Below are 13,610 nucleotides of genomic sequence, written 5' to 3'. Positions count from 1 at the left end.
CAGAGCTGGTTCCTTGAGCTGCCAGATAACGAGGGCATGAACTCGCTGTGAGCGCCGCGGGGCCCGATCCTGCCTGAGCCCAGCACCCGGCGGCCAGGAGCTGCCTCTGCCTTATCTGTCGGTGGAAACGTCGGGGTCTCATCATGACAGGGAGTGGGAAAATGTTGGTGAGAGCAATGCATTTCCCGAGCTGACGGTGCTGCTTCTTGCCTGGCTTTAGGGACGGGTGGCGGTGAGGTGTCTGCGGGTGCTGGGGTGATCAAAGGGAGAGGGGGGGCAGGAGGCGAGCCGGACCCTGCTGCGGTGCCACCGTGGGGCAGAGGGCAGGGAGGGCCTTTCTGCCTCCCCCAGCATTCCCCCTTTGAGCTTTGTGCTGGTCTTTCTTCAAGATGATGAAGAGCAGCAGTCAGCAGGTGATGATTTAGCATGTGGGAAGCCTGAGCGTTATCGGCGTCCCTGTCCCAGCTCCTTTTAAACCCACGGTAGGAATCTCCCGAGCAGGAAGATGTAAAGTGGCTGACTTTGTACCCATGCGAGGTAACGTGATCGAGCCTCATAAATCCCCCCGGTTCTCATGTATCAGCCCAGTTTCCTCAGGAAAATGAAAACTGCCCAGTCCCATCAGCCAGGAAGGGAAGGACTCATGTGGGCTGGGGTCAGCCTCAAAACCTTCACACCCCAAATGCCATCAGTGATTTGGGCTCGAGTTTTGGCCCCGCAGTGTGTATGGGATGCTGAGCCGATCTCACTCCTGTTTTCAGGAATAAATTCTCAGAAAAATGCTCGGAGGCAGCCCTGCAAGGCAACATGGATGCCTCTAGGTGGCACGAGAGTGTGTCAGATCACACCCAGCCCGCTGCCCTCGCTGCTTGTCCGGCTCTGCCTGAACATTTAGGGTCCCCCTCCTGCTGTGGGGGCTGGTATGGGGCAGCACGGGTGCTGTGCAGGGCACCCCAGCCCCACCTCATGTCCCAAAGAGCAGAGATGTTGATGCGGGGTTGCCCGATGGGAGCTGGGCCCCACACCTCGTGCTGGGACAAAACCTCTGCAGCACTGCCTGGCAGCTCCCCATCCTCCAGTCCTGCTGGGGACCATTGCCCATCCCCATAAGGTGAGACCCCAAGTGCAAGGGCCCGTGGTCAGTGCTGGGTGACCTTTTTTTCTCACAGCTTTCATCTCTGCAGAGAGCTGTGGGATCGAAGTTCTGGCATCTGCAGCTGGGCCTCCCACCCGCAGCATCTCTGGGAGGCGATGGAGGGAGCTCCCCAGGTGTCAGCCCTGCGTTCGGTGGGCTTCCCGCTGCTCGGCCCCAAAGGGCGAGGTGGAGGTGGGTGAGACATTTCTGGAGGTGGGGCGAAATCCATCTCACCTGCTGGGGGTGGTGGGGAGTCCGTCTTCCTCCACTGACACCAGACAGAGCCTGTGGTTGAGACTCATCAGGACGCTTAGGAAAGAAAATCCAAATTACATCAGGGTTTATGGATTAGACTCCTCGATAGGAGACTCTTACAAGGAATTCAGTTTATTTTCTTTCATTTAATGAGAACAAGACTCAGTCATGGTCATTTTATTTCTGCTAAAAATTGTACAAAGAAATTTAACGTGGCTTATCTTAATCCACTTGAAAAATCAATTCAGATTAATTTTCTTGAGTGCCTTGCATGGTTTGCCTTTGATTTTTTACATGTTAATTAGTTTTATTGTGTGTGGCTGAAACATAGCATGACCGTAGCTTCCATCAGTCACACAAAATGCTCCCGTGGTTATGCACAGACTTGAAATACCAAGCTCTTGTGTTGGGTAAGCAGGGAAGAGGATGCTCCTGGATGGGTCCTGTTAACCATTTCATGGGATGGCTGTGGTGGGCAGGGACCTCTGGAGGTCCTGGGTCCAAGTCCCTGCTGGGTGGGCTGCTCGGGGCCATGTCCACTTGGGTTTGAATTTCTCCAAAACCTCTTCAGTGTGAAACCTCTTCCAGTGTTTGATCACCTTTGTGGTAAAGAAAGCTTTCATATGTTTCAAACCCTCTGTTTTCTGTTCTTCTGTAGACATGTCCCTTAGTGCTTGATCCAGAGCCAGACAACCACGAAGTGACCAGCAGTGCTCCTTTGGGAACACCCAGACCCCGACCATCCTGCAAGATCTGGACACCAGCTCCACGTGCTGTCTGACGAGGGTTTCTGTGTTGGCTGCTAACATTTCGAGGCTGAGATATCCAGGGCTGGTGCCTACCTTGGCATGATGTACAGAAACGTGGACTGGATGGGTTCAGAAAGCAACTGCTGCATCTCGGGGAATGACTTCTGGAGCAACCTGTGGAATAGGAAAGGGTTTTCTGTGTGGCACAGAGACGTAGAGACACCTCTTAAAACATAGGAGAGTTTGTCCTGAACTACACCAGCAGGACCTCGTCCTTTTACAGGGTCGCCTCTGATGACAAGACCTTGATACACTGGATTGATTGTGAATTTGTTGAGTCCCTCTACTTCATCTTTTGGGTTTCGGGGAAAGAAAACTCTGTCAGGTCTGTGCAGCTGGGGCAGGTCCCACCTCCTTGCCTTCCCTGTGGCGGCTGCTCCCTTGAAAGCATCTGAGTCAGACCTGACCAGGGCTTAGGTTATGGTGTGATGCCGGTGCTGGTGTGGCAGGTAGCTGGCAAACAAGGGAGACATCTCAATAAAAGCTCTTGTAATCAGGTGTGCCTCTGAGCACATTTCGGAGGTGCACATGGCTTGGGAGTTCGCAGAGTATCTTGTCCAGGGGTCAGCGCAGATTGTTTCCAGCACTGTGTCCCTTAATATTCTGTTTTGTATGAGGCAAAGCCATTATATTTATTTTATTTTATTTTATTTTATTTTATTTTATTTTATTTTATTTTATTTTATTTTATTTTATTTTATTTTATTTTATTTTATTTTATTTTATTTTATTTTATTTTATTTTATTTTATTTCTCCCCCAGTGATGGTTTTGTGCCACTGCCCTGAGATATTGGCTTCACCATGCCTGGTGTACGTGGGCAGGCCAAGGTTTTGTTGCCATTTCCCCTGCTGCACCTGGATAAATGGTCCCAGCCCCCAACTCAGTTCTCAGCCAGCTTCAGGGTCAGGGTGGCCCTGGGGTGATGAGAGGTCCCTCTTGGTCCTGCTGTGCCCAGGTCTGCCCGAGAGCAAAGAGCTGCGGTCGTGCTTTGCTCCAGGCAGAGGGAGCACACAGAGACCCCAGGAACACCCCAAAACCCCCTTCCTTCTCCCAGGGTAAGTGGGGAGCAGGACGGAAGCGCTGGGGGTGAGCAGAGAGCACTGGGGGCTGCCAAACTGTGGAAACACGAGGATGGGAGGGCGCACGGGCCCTGTGCTGGGAGGGAAGGCGAGCAGGGAGCAGCAGTGGAGCCGGCACCCACAGGAGGGTGCTCTCAGCCCGCTGCTCGTATCGCTGCCTGCAGAAAGGGGCCTGGAAAGCGGCTGCTGCCTCTCCCTCCTCTCCCCTTGTCTCTCTCTTCTTCCTCCCAGCCTTCATCTCCCCCTCCTCTCCCTCCTCGCCTTTGTCTCCCTCCTCTCCCTCCTCTTCCTCCTCCTCGTCCACCCTCCCTTCCCCTTGGTGAGTCGCTTTCGAGTGCAGCTTTCAGAGCACTGTGGGGGCAAAGGCGACTGCGGTGAGGGGGTCCCATCGTGGGCTAATTTAGGAGTGAGAAGCACGGAAGTTTCCCTGCATGCAGGTGCTCCTCCACAGGCTGGGTCAGGCTGCAGGCTCAGCAGCATGGGCTGCTGATAAACTCAAGCTTTGCCCCCTCCAGAAGCCAGCAGAGGGAGAGAAGCTGGTACAAAGCACCTTGTGGAGGAGGGGAGTCCGTCTTGCCCCGTTCTGCAGGTGGGGAAACTGAGGCAGGCGTTGGGGAAGCTGTTTGCCAGCGGCCCCCTGGCAGAGACACAGCTGGGTCTCAGGGTGCCTGGCCAGCACTGGGCCAAAAGCAGTGCTGGAAGCAGGTGATGCTCTTTGTCCCAGGTACTTTCGGCCTTGGGGCTGAGATGGATAAATCTGTTCATTGTGCTCTCTGTACAAAACAGAAACAGAAGTGGAAAGGTGGGATTGAACGAAAGGGAACGGCATCAAGGCATGGGAATCTGCGCATGGTTCCTCTAATGCTCACTAAAGGGTTGGCCAGAAGCCAGGCTTCAATTTCTGAAAGTTGTCTTTGGGAGAAAAAGACAAATAAAATGTCAAACAAGGCCAAACCAAAGCCATTGACTGTTGAAATCAAATGGTTTGAGTTTATTCTCATTTGACCTCTATAAAAATATGTGAAACAGAAAAAAAATCTGCTTTCTTATGACCCGATATGCCAAGAATTATTGTTTCATAAAATGATTAAACAAAATCCAGTGACTTGGAGATGAAGCTCTTTGTGGCATCTGGAGGGAAGATGCCCATACCCGTGGTGAGGGCAGTAACAGGCAGGTTCCCCCAGCAGGTCCAGGGTGGCCTCTCCGCCGCCGAAGTGAGTGGATGCGCGTCTAAAAGAAAGGTTGTGCTGGTGCTGGGTGTGTAACAGCTGGTGCTCAGGGAGGCCCTTTGGTCTGTGTTATGAGAAATGTCAAATTAGACAATTAAATCAGTCCCTGTTGGTTTTAAGCCTCATGGATCCGTAGCCCTCAGGGTACACTGACAGATTTACTGCCATTTCACTGGTACTCGTTACACGAGTATTTTGCTCCAAGACACTAAGTAGAGCAAAGGGGCTGTAAATCACATCAATACATCAGCCCCGGCAGAAGGGGATCTGATACTGAAGAGGGTCCAAAGGGGACAGCGTGGCCAAAGCAGAGGCTTCCCACTGCTCTTGGGCCTTGGAGGAATTTGAAATGAAGAGCTGAGAAGCACTGGGGCTGCAGTGAGTCCCCAGTGGTCCCAGGGACAGCGTGGAGCATCGCCTCTCCTCTCCTTGCAGGCTGTTTCCTCTCTCCCGGCAGCGCTCTGCACCCACACCTGGAGTGTTTATGGCCGTGTCCTGCCCTTCTCCTGCCAGAATTAAGACTGCACGTAGGGGAGACAGGCTCCCACTTCACCCTGACATTGACAGAGGGAGGAGCAGCCACAAAACACGCTCACCTCAAGCTGCTACAGAGCTGGGTCCAGCCCTGAACCCAGACCCCGTATCCAGGCTCAGTCCTGCTCCCTGCTCATCCTGGGCGTAGACTCTCCAAAACTCACCTCCCAGCACCGGCTGGCACAGGCAGGGATGTTGGTGGTGGCACCGCTTAGCCCCATGTCCCTGCACCCCTGCTGAGGTTTGTGCTGGAGAAACCTGCACCCAAAGCCAGCTCTGCTGCTCGGCTCAGCTCTCGTTTTAGCTTGGCAGCCTGTGCCTGGGAGTTACATATTTTATCCTCAGAGTGCCAAGCTGCTCCATCCCCAGGCTGCGTTCAGGGATTGGCATGCAAATAAGCCTGTTGCTGCCTCAGACTGTGATAATTAAAAGTGAAGTTGTAAAACAAGCAGCATCAATTTTGGTGCACGTCCCCAGCAACACATGGTGATTGGACTGAGTTAGGAGGCATTTCCAGCTACGCAGCAATCTCTAAATAGCCTGGAGAGAATACATGGGAATTTAGCTTGTGCAGCTATTTCAGATGTCAAAACAAGTTTTCTTGTTAATATGAAACTCTTTGGACTTTGCATTTTTAATTAAAGCTTTTAATTATCCAACTGTATTATATTAGCTTTTATGAAGACAGCTGCTTTAAGCGCTATAAGCCAAATCTGTGCTCTGAAGCACTGCTTGTCCGAGTCAGGATTTCAGTTGTGAACAGCCTTCATTGTGAGTAAATGGGGTTGTTTAATTTAGACTGAAATTACTGTCCCAGCTTGATTGAAACTCTTTTATGGCAGAGACAACAAACAACCTCGGTGGGAGCATTTGTGCGCCCACGGCTGGGCGGGATGCTGCGCTGGCAGCACGGGGGCTCCGTGCCAGCCCCTACCAGGGCGAGCATCAGCTGCCGCTGGCGAGGGCTTCTCTGCCCACCACACCTCTCTTCTCACATTGCTTTGCCTTTGAGCACTAGGCTGAGACTGGAAGCCGCTGGGTGGAAGCCTCTTGCCCCCTCGTGATGGGTTCTGAGGTGCTGGGGCTGTGTGGATGAAGCTGGCGCTGCTGATGGGTCCCTGCGGGGCACTGGGGCTGCCCTGGCTGTGCAGGAATCTCGCTGGGCTCTGGTTTGGAGGGGGCCAGCCTTCACAACTGGTCTTCTGCCCTGCCTGCTCTTCAGTGCTGTGATCACAGACCATCTTTATCGTGCTACAGCTAATGCCTGTGGGCCTGTTCACAACACAGATGACTTATTCACTGGGATCATGTTATTTACATCTGCAGTGTGGTCTCTCTCTCAGTCTGCAGCAGGCCAGGAGTTTAGCAGCTTGTAGAAGCCTTTATGTCCTGCCTGTGCAGGAGGAGAGGCGAAGAGGAACAGACTATTGAACAGAAGTGCAAGGGAAGAGCTGACAACCAGAATGGGGTTGTGCTGAGCTCAGCGCTGTGTTCGGGGGGAGCTCTCTGGTTCAAGACCTTACTCTTCATCACTGTCAAATATTCTGCAAAACATACTAAATCATCTGTAATTTGGTGAGAAGAAAGGTAAAGTGGGCAGCTTTTAAACACTGATGCAGGTCAGTTCACAGCTGGTGAGACCGAGCAGGATCACAGGATGAAGCAGCAGCAGCAGCGCATGGAGCTGGGCAGGCAGCTCGGGAGCCCTTGTGCTTGTTTCTTTGGTAGAGGACAGATCAAAAGCCTCGGGCTGGGCAGGACTGAGCTCTCTAGACCTGCGTGTAGCTGCTGGCCATGAACTTTCTTCTGTCCTCTTTTATGTTGCAAGGGAGCTTCAGGTGGGATTGATGTCGGTATGGCACGTGCAGGTCAGGAGCACAGCAGTGCACACGCTGTTACTGAGCGTGTCTCTGTGCTGCTGAAAGAGCAGTAAAGTGACTGTCTCCTGGCTTACCTCGGGTCGATGCCCACGCTGATGATTTGTACCCGTGGAGCATTGCATTGCAGATGAGAGCTGAATTTCTCCAACAGGTGCATTCCCAAGTGCCTCCCACTTATCCAGTCCCCAGTGAAAGCTGCTGTATGCACTAGGGCTGTCCTGTGCTTGGGGATGTTTCTGCTCTGATGGTAGCACCTGCGTCCTGCAGTGTGCTGGAAGGGCTCTGACACCCAGGGGCATGTCCCAGGACACCTCCAGGTGGAGATGATGGGCAGTGATGGGAGTCGTGCCCAGCTGGGGGGTGACAGGGACAGAGCATCAGAGAATAAGGGCTTCGTTGGGCTGCGGCTACGGCAGAGCCCAAAGAGGCTCCAAAGGCTGACCTGAGTCCTGGGGAAAGTCCAGTTGTTTGGTCTGTAGCAGAGACCTGGTGGCTACATGGTGGTGCTGTCCTCACCAGGCTTCTGGTTGTCCCTGGACAGTGGGATATAAAAAGGGCAGAGAAGGTTGAAAGGAGAAATATGAAAGCTAATGAACTTAAGAAATAAGAATAAGAAAGGTAATGAATGGATGCAAGAAGGGAGTCAGAGCGGAGCTGGCAGGGAACAGGCTTATTGTCACTTAATAAACCTGTTCCAGCGGCTGACAGTGTCACCCTTTGGGGTTGTAGGTTGGGTTTTTAGAGCAAGGCAAGCACCAGGCTGCGGCTGTGGGGATGTCCCAGGAGTGGGGGGCTGACACCACCAGGTCACCTTGCTGGGGGTGGGCAGGACACCCAACAGATGGGGCTGGAGCAGGGACTCTGACTTCACCTGCTGCTAACCATGGAGCTGCAGCAGCCACCAGTCGGAGCCTGGCAGCCCCACGTGCGTCCCTTGCACCAGCCCCACCTGCAGAAAGCAGGGGAAGCATTGCTGTCCAGGGACACTTTTTTCCCTGGAGGTTTTAGAGACCACAGGACTGAGGCATCAAGGTGCACAGAGGGATTTCTCTGCCCTTTTTTTGGTGCAGAAATGCAGAGAAACCCCTCTGTGCACCTTGATGCCTCAGGGGTCCAGTGGTGCCATGCTGCGCACAGCATCAGGGTGGGGGCTACAAACCTGCCCTGCTTCTGCCTGGAGAGCAGCACGGGGGGCTCCTGCACAATCAGAGATAATTAATAAATGGCCTTGAACCTGCTGCCAGGTTTCCTGGTGCTGAGGGATGCAGCAGCAGGCTGAGTACCTCTGCTATGCAGGGCTCAGAAACAGGTGAGAAACAGCCAGTTTTGATACACAGCACAGCAGGGCATAGCAGGGGCTCCCGTGTCTTCTGCAGGGGGAGAACATTTTTAGGGTGCTTTCATGGCTTTTGATCAAAAGGAGCTGGCCTGCAGGAGCAGCCTGTGATGCCCTGTGCAGGATGCAGGGACAGGACACTGTGCACACCCGAGGATAAGGGCATTTACCGAGTGCTTGAGGCCAAACAGGGGTGGGAGAGCAAGGTACCAGTGCTCATAAAAAAATAATAATAAAAAAAGCCTTGTGTCTATTCAATACCAAGAAGTGTCATGTTTTTTTCTTCTTCCTCTGTCCTTTTTTTGTGTCTTTTTTTTTTTTTTTTTTAAATCCCCCTTGGAATCTTTAAGGGGAGCTTTCCCGAAAAAGATGCAGTATTCTGTGTCAGGATCTGGGCCTTGCTGCAGCTGAGAGCTCATAACGATGAAGATTTAATGCAAATCAAATGGACTTTTCATCTTAGCAGAGAAGTATTTACAGCCCATTAAGTAGATGGGAAAACTGGTCATTTTTTTTGGAGGGGAGCAGAGAAAAAAAAAAAAAAAAAAAAAGAAGTGCTGCCTAAAAAAGTGGCCACAAAAGGCTCTTAGCTTGAGAAATTTAGCCTGAGAAATTTATCAGCTTTTGGGGATGGAAAACTCATCATTTATATATAAAAATATATCACTTTTAATTACATGGCCAACTTCAGCTTTACTCATTAGCTACTTGCGCTGCTCTGCCAAGTTACACAGTGGTGAGCTGGCTGGGATATTTTATCTGGCATTTTACCCTGGATCAGAAAAGCCAGCGTATGGCTTCATCGGCCTCTGCTTTCCTGGGTCAGAGGGTAGGGAAATAGATGCAAAAAGTGGAGAAAAGCAGGAATTAGGGGATGGGGAGGGGAAGGTATTGATGCATACATCTGGGGTGAGGGGCTCTGGCATGTGTGGTGCCTTTGGGGCTGCAGCTCTTTGTCTCCTTGCCCTGCTCCAAGGCCGATAGTGAGGTGTTGGAGATGGGAGCATCTAAACGGCCCTTTTGGGGTCACCTTCCTGGAGTCTGGCCCCTCTTTTTCACCTGGGTCACATCCCTCTCTCCTCCTGGCTTATGCTTGTGTCGTCTTTAAATACCTCTGATAAGGCCCTGACCTGTCACTGGGATAACCAATTTCTTCACCTAATCACTCACTTCTAAGACAGTTTTTCTTAATGTCTTGCCTGAAATATTTCCATTTTCAGCTTCAGGCCCCAGCACTCCTTGTTTTACCGATTCCAGATCATTTAAATAATCCCCCTTCCTCCTTTGATGGTATTTCCCTGAAGGTATTTATAGCGTTATCATGCTCCCCATTTAATCTCCTTTCTTCCAGACTGTATAAAATTAAACTCCCCCTTCTCCTCTCCTTCGCCTGCTTTGTGTGTTTGTGGCAGCTCCTTCTGAGCTCTCTCCAGCTGCTGGGACCCCTCTGGGCCCTGTGGCCATCCCGGTGCCATGGCACAGGCATTGCACAGTCCCTTGGGGGAGGGTTGCAAAAGACCCTGCGTAGTTTAGAGCATCTGTCAGCATTTCCCCAGGTCAGAGCTTTGCTGGGGAGCCTGGTGTGGTTTCAGCAGCTGGTCCATGTTGTTTGGCATGCACAGTGCTAAGATGACCCTAAGATATGCCTGGCGTGCCAGCTGGCTGTGTTTGCAGGGGGTTGGTGGCCTGTGGGGTGTGATGAATCCTGTTTGTTCAGCCTGGAGAGAGCCTCCAGCAGCAAGAGGCTTCAGAGAGGATTTTCTTTTAAGCTTTGGGGTACTTTCTGAGCACAAAAACCCCAGCAGTGTGAGCTGCTCTGGGCACTGGGGCACTGCAAAGGCACCTGGCACTCTCCTGGGGTGTTGTAGCTGCAAAACCAGGTGAACCAAACACAGCCAAACCAATATTCTGCTGTTTTTGCCCATGGAAAAGGTCAGAAGTAAGCATTTATAGCAGAGCAGAGTGCTTTAGAGAAGACCCTGTTTGGTCTCCTGCTCCAGCCCTTCCACCTGGCTGCTGCTGCCTCCTTCTGCCCCTGCGTCGTATCCCTGGGAGCAGAAGAGCTGTGTCTGCTCCTAGATTGCCTCTGGCTCCTGTGGGTGGGGAGCAGAGGGTAGTGCAAATAGAAAACTGAAGCTCTTTTCCAGGAGCAAACGGTGTCTCTGGAAGCAAAAGTCCTGCAGGAAATTAATGTGTTTTTTTTTTTTTTTAATTATTTTTATTTTTTATTTTTTTTTTCCTACATCAGAACCTGAAATGTACATTTTCTGCATTTTGGAAGAAAAGCAAAAAACAAAACAAAACAAAACAAAACAAAAACTTCCAATGGAAATGGAAAACATTGATGTTTTAGAACTTACCCCAAAGGAGGGAGATGTCCCCTGCTTTTCTTTGGTTTCCCAGCCCAAGCTGCAGGATTGCACAGAGCTGCATCAAGTCTGCAGAACCTGGATTAGAAATATGTGGCTTTACTCTGCAATGTGCCGGCTGCAGACACCTCATTTCTTCACATTTGAGTCATGACGTGGCCAAAGTTTGTTGGGAGCTGCCTGGTTTTGTAGATGTCCCCGTCACTGCAGCCGCATGTTTCCCCCCTTGGGAAGAGCTCTCACAGGGCTGCCGTGGCACCGGGGTCTGCAGGGGACAGGGGGCTGAGAGCGCTGCCTCCTGCTCCTTTCTGGCTCATAGCACCCACACCTTGCGTCACCCAGCAAACTGGAATTAATGGGCAAGGTTCACAGTAGCATCATTGTTTTGCGTGTGTGGGATCCTGAAGGCAGCCCTCCCTTCTTGCAGTCACCTAACTGGCAAGAAATCAAGGGATGCTGAGAGCAAAATAAAATAAATAAATAAATAAATCTACTCCCCCCCCCCCCATTCAAGTCTTCTGTCAAACCATAAGTCATATGACGGAGCAGTAAATAATGGATCTTGTGACCTAGACCTGCAAATATTTACATTCCCTTGGCTTGGCTGATAGCAGGGGTTCGTCTTACCACGTCTCACCTAATTAGCAGAGGGCTACAAGAATCCAGTGGTGGGTTCTGGTTTCTTTTCCACCTTGTTTGTAAGGCATGCCACTCTCCCTCTTGCCATGCCGTTTGCACACTGGTACATGTCAGCAGCAGCACGCAGGCAAGGTGTGCGGTTACGCACGGGGACTGGCAGGACTCGAATGCATCAGCAGCTCAGAGGCCAAGAACAAGTTCCTGCAGCCACCCAAGAAGGTGCTGGCCTTGATCCCCCGTTAATCTTGATTGCATAACCTATCCAAGGGCTGCCAGAGATACAAAGCTCCCAGTGGACTGCGAGCTCCCTGGTTTCGGACTCCTCCACGTGGCTCAGCTGGCTGTGTTGGTGCTGGTGGTAAAGCCTCACTGTCCTGCTGCCGGGGGAGAGCTCCTGGCCCGTGCCCAGGCACAGTTTGGGAGGGTGCTGGTTGGCACGGGTCACAACCTGCGCTCAGGAATGTCACAAGAAGTGATTGTGAGCTCATGGTCAGGCTGTGCCCTGGGTCGGCTAAGTTTACGTGGGCAGGGGGAGCTTGCTGGGGGCAGGACGGTTTTGTGCAGGTGTGCTAGGAGACATTTCTTTGATAAGAAAATAAGAAAAAATTTTGGGGGAGGGAGGGAGAAAAAAAGAAAAGAACTGTAACTGGCTGTGGCTGGCCCAGCTGCAGTGCAGTGAGAGGGCAGAGGATGTCCAAGGCAGCTCCAGCCCGCTGGTCCTGCCGGGGGTGCAGCGGGGGCTGGCTGGGGGTGAGCTCCCTGTGGCTGCAGCAGCAGTGCCTGTGGAGATGGGACAAGATTGTCCATGCTACAAACCTGGCAGCAGAGAAGCAAAGGCAGAACCAGCTCCAGACCAGGGATACCCACTCAGTGAAATGTTTTCTGAAACTGGAAATTTCAATTTAACTCTCCTTTAGGTGTAAACCTCACTCTGTTCTTTCTTTTTTCTTCCTTACACAGAAATGCGGATAGATGGGGAGCAGAGTGAAGCAATGTCATTTCAAAGCTAAACACCAGCTTTTAGAACAAATGGTTCTGAAATAAAGTTAAGTGATGAAATAGTTAAAATGGCACATAATGGCAGCTTGTGAGTAAAGGTGAAGCCTTCCTTATTCCAACACACAAGTTTTTGGCATCACAAGCTCTCAAGGCCCGAGGTAGGAAATGTCAAATCAGCAAAGAGGAATTTTTGTTTGGTAGGTTTGTTTTGTTTTTCCATGGCATAGCCTTATTCCTCATTCACCCACGTCTCTGCTTCAGGCAGTGCCCCAGAAATTCTCAGCTTTTTAAAGGATCACGTAACCCTGCAGTGGGAGGGGGGAAGGAAAAAACCATAACTGATGCCTTGGAAATGGGGTGATAAAGTACTTAACACTTTGGTAAATATGTTTCCATTGTTCTATTAAACCATAATTTACTCTTTATAATGGCAAACACTTTAATTGGGCACAGAAAGCAACTAGGAACAGACCCTTCCTTTCCATTGCACAAGAGGAAGTGTGTGGCTTGGCAGTTGTGTGAGCTTTGAGGGCCATTTGATGCTGGTGGACCAGCTGCAGAACACGGCTGAGCCCTGCTTCAAGCCCTCATGCTGTGGGTGACTTGTAGCTGTCCAGGAGTCTGTCTGCCTCAAGAAATGTCAACTAGGGATACTTGGACCTGCGAGGTGACATCTTCCCTGCCTGCTCACAGCTCCTGTATAAGATATGGAGATATGTCAGAGCATGTGTGCCTTCGGGGCAGGCTGGAAAATCCCCCAAGTGACTGCAGGCTGGAGGGCTTTGGCCACAGGTGGTGCAGTTAGGTGACAGAAGAGGAGCCAAGGGGTCCCAAACTGAGCCTGGGTTCAGTGAGGGCTGTTAGATGGGGAGCTGGGTGCTTTCCCTGAGCTCCTGATGTGCTTTAAATGCCACGAAGTCTGTTTAAAATGACCTCACTTTGTTGGTTGGACCATTTCATTCAGCAGATGCACAGCTCCAGCTTCGCTGACAGCCACGCTGGTGGAGCTTCTACTTTCTTAGCCCTGCTCCCAGTGACTAATCAAACAAATCTGTCTCATTTCCATCACTCAGTCACTTCACCTCCAGTAACAGTGCCTAAGGAAACCTGGAGGCATGGAGCATCCCTTGGAGCATGCACAGACACTCACTGTCCTCTCCCAGCTGCAGCTGTGCTGAGACGAGCCCTGGCCCTTTGTCACTCCCTTCCTGCTGCTGCCAAGCTACTCTCTTGCCAATTTTCTGGTAGTGACAAACTGAACCCGGCTAGTTTGGTTGTTTTGGCTGGAAATGAGTGGCACAGCCCTTCCTGGGAAGGCAGACTGGTAGGAGGGCACATGCA

This window comes from Aythya fuligula, chromosome 18 (assembly GCF_009819795.1).
Source record: "Aythya fuligula isolate bAytFul2 chromosome 18, bAytFul2.pri, whole genome shotgun sequence".
NCBI classification, from domain to species: Eukaryota; Metazoa; Chordata; class Aves; order Anseriformes; family Anatidae; genus Aythya; species Aythya fuligula.
Note: the sequence above shows the minus strand (reverse complement) of the source record.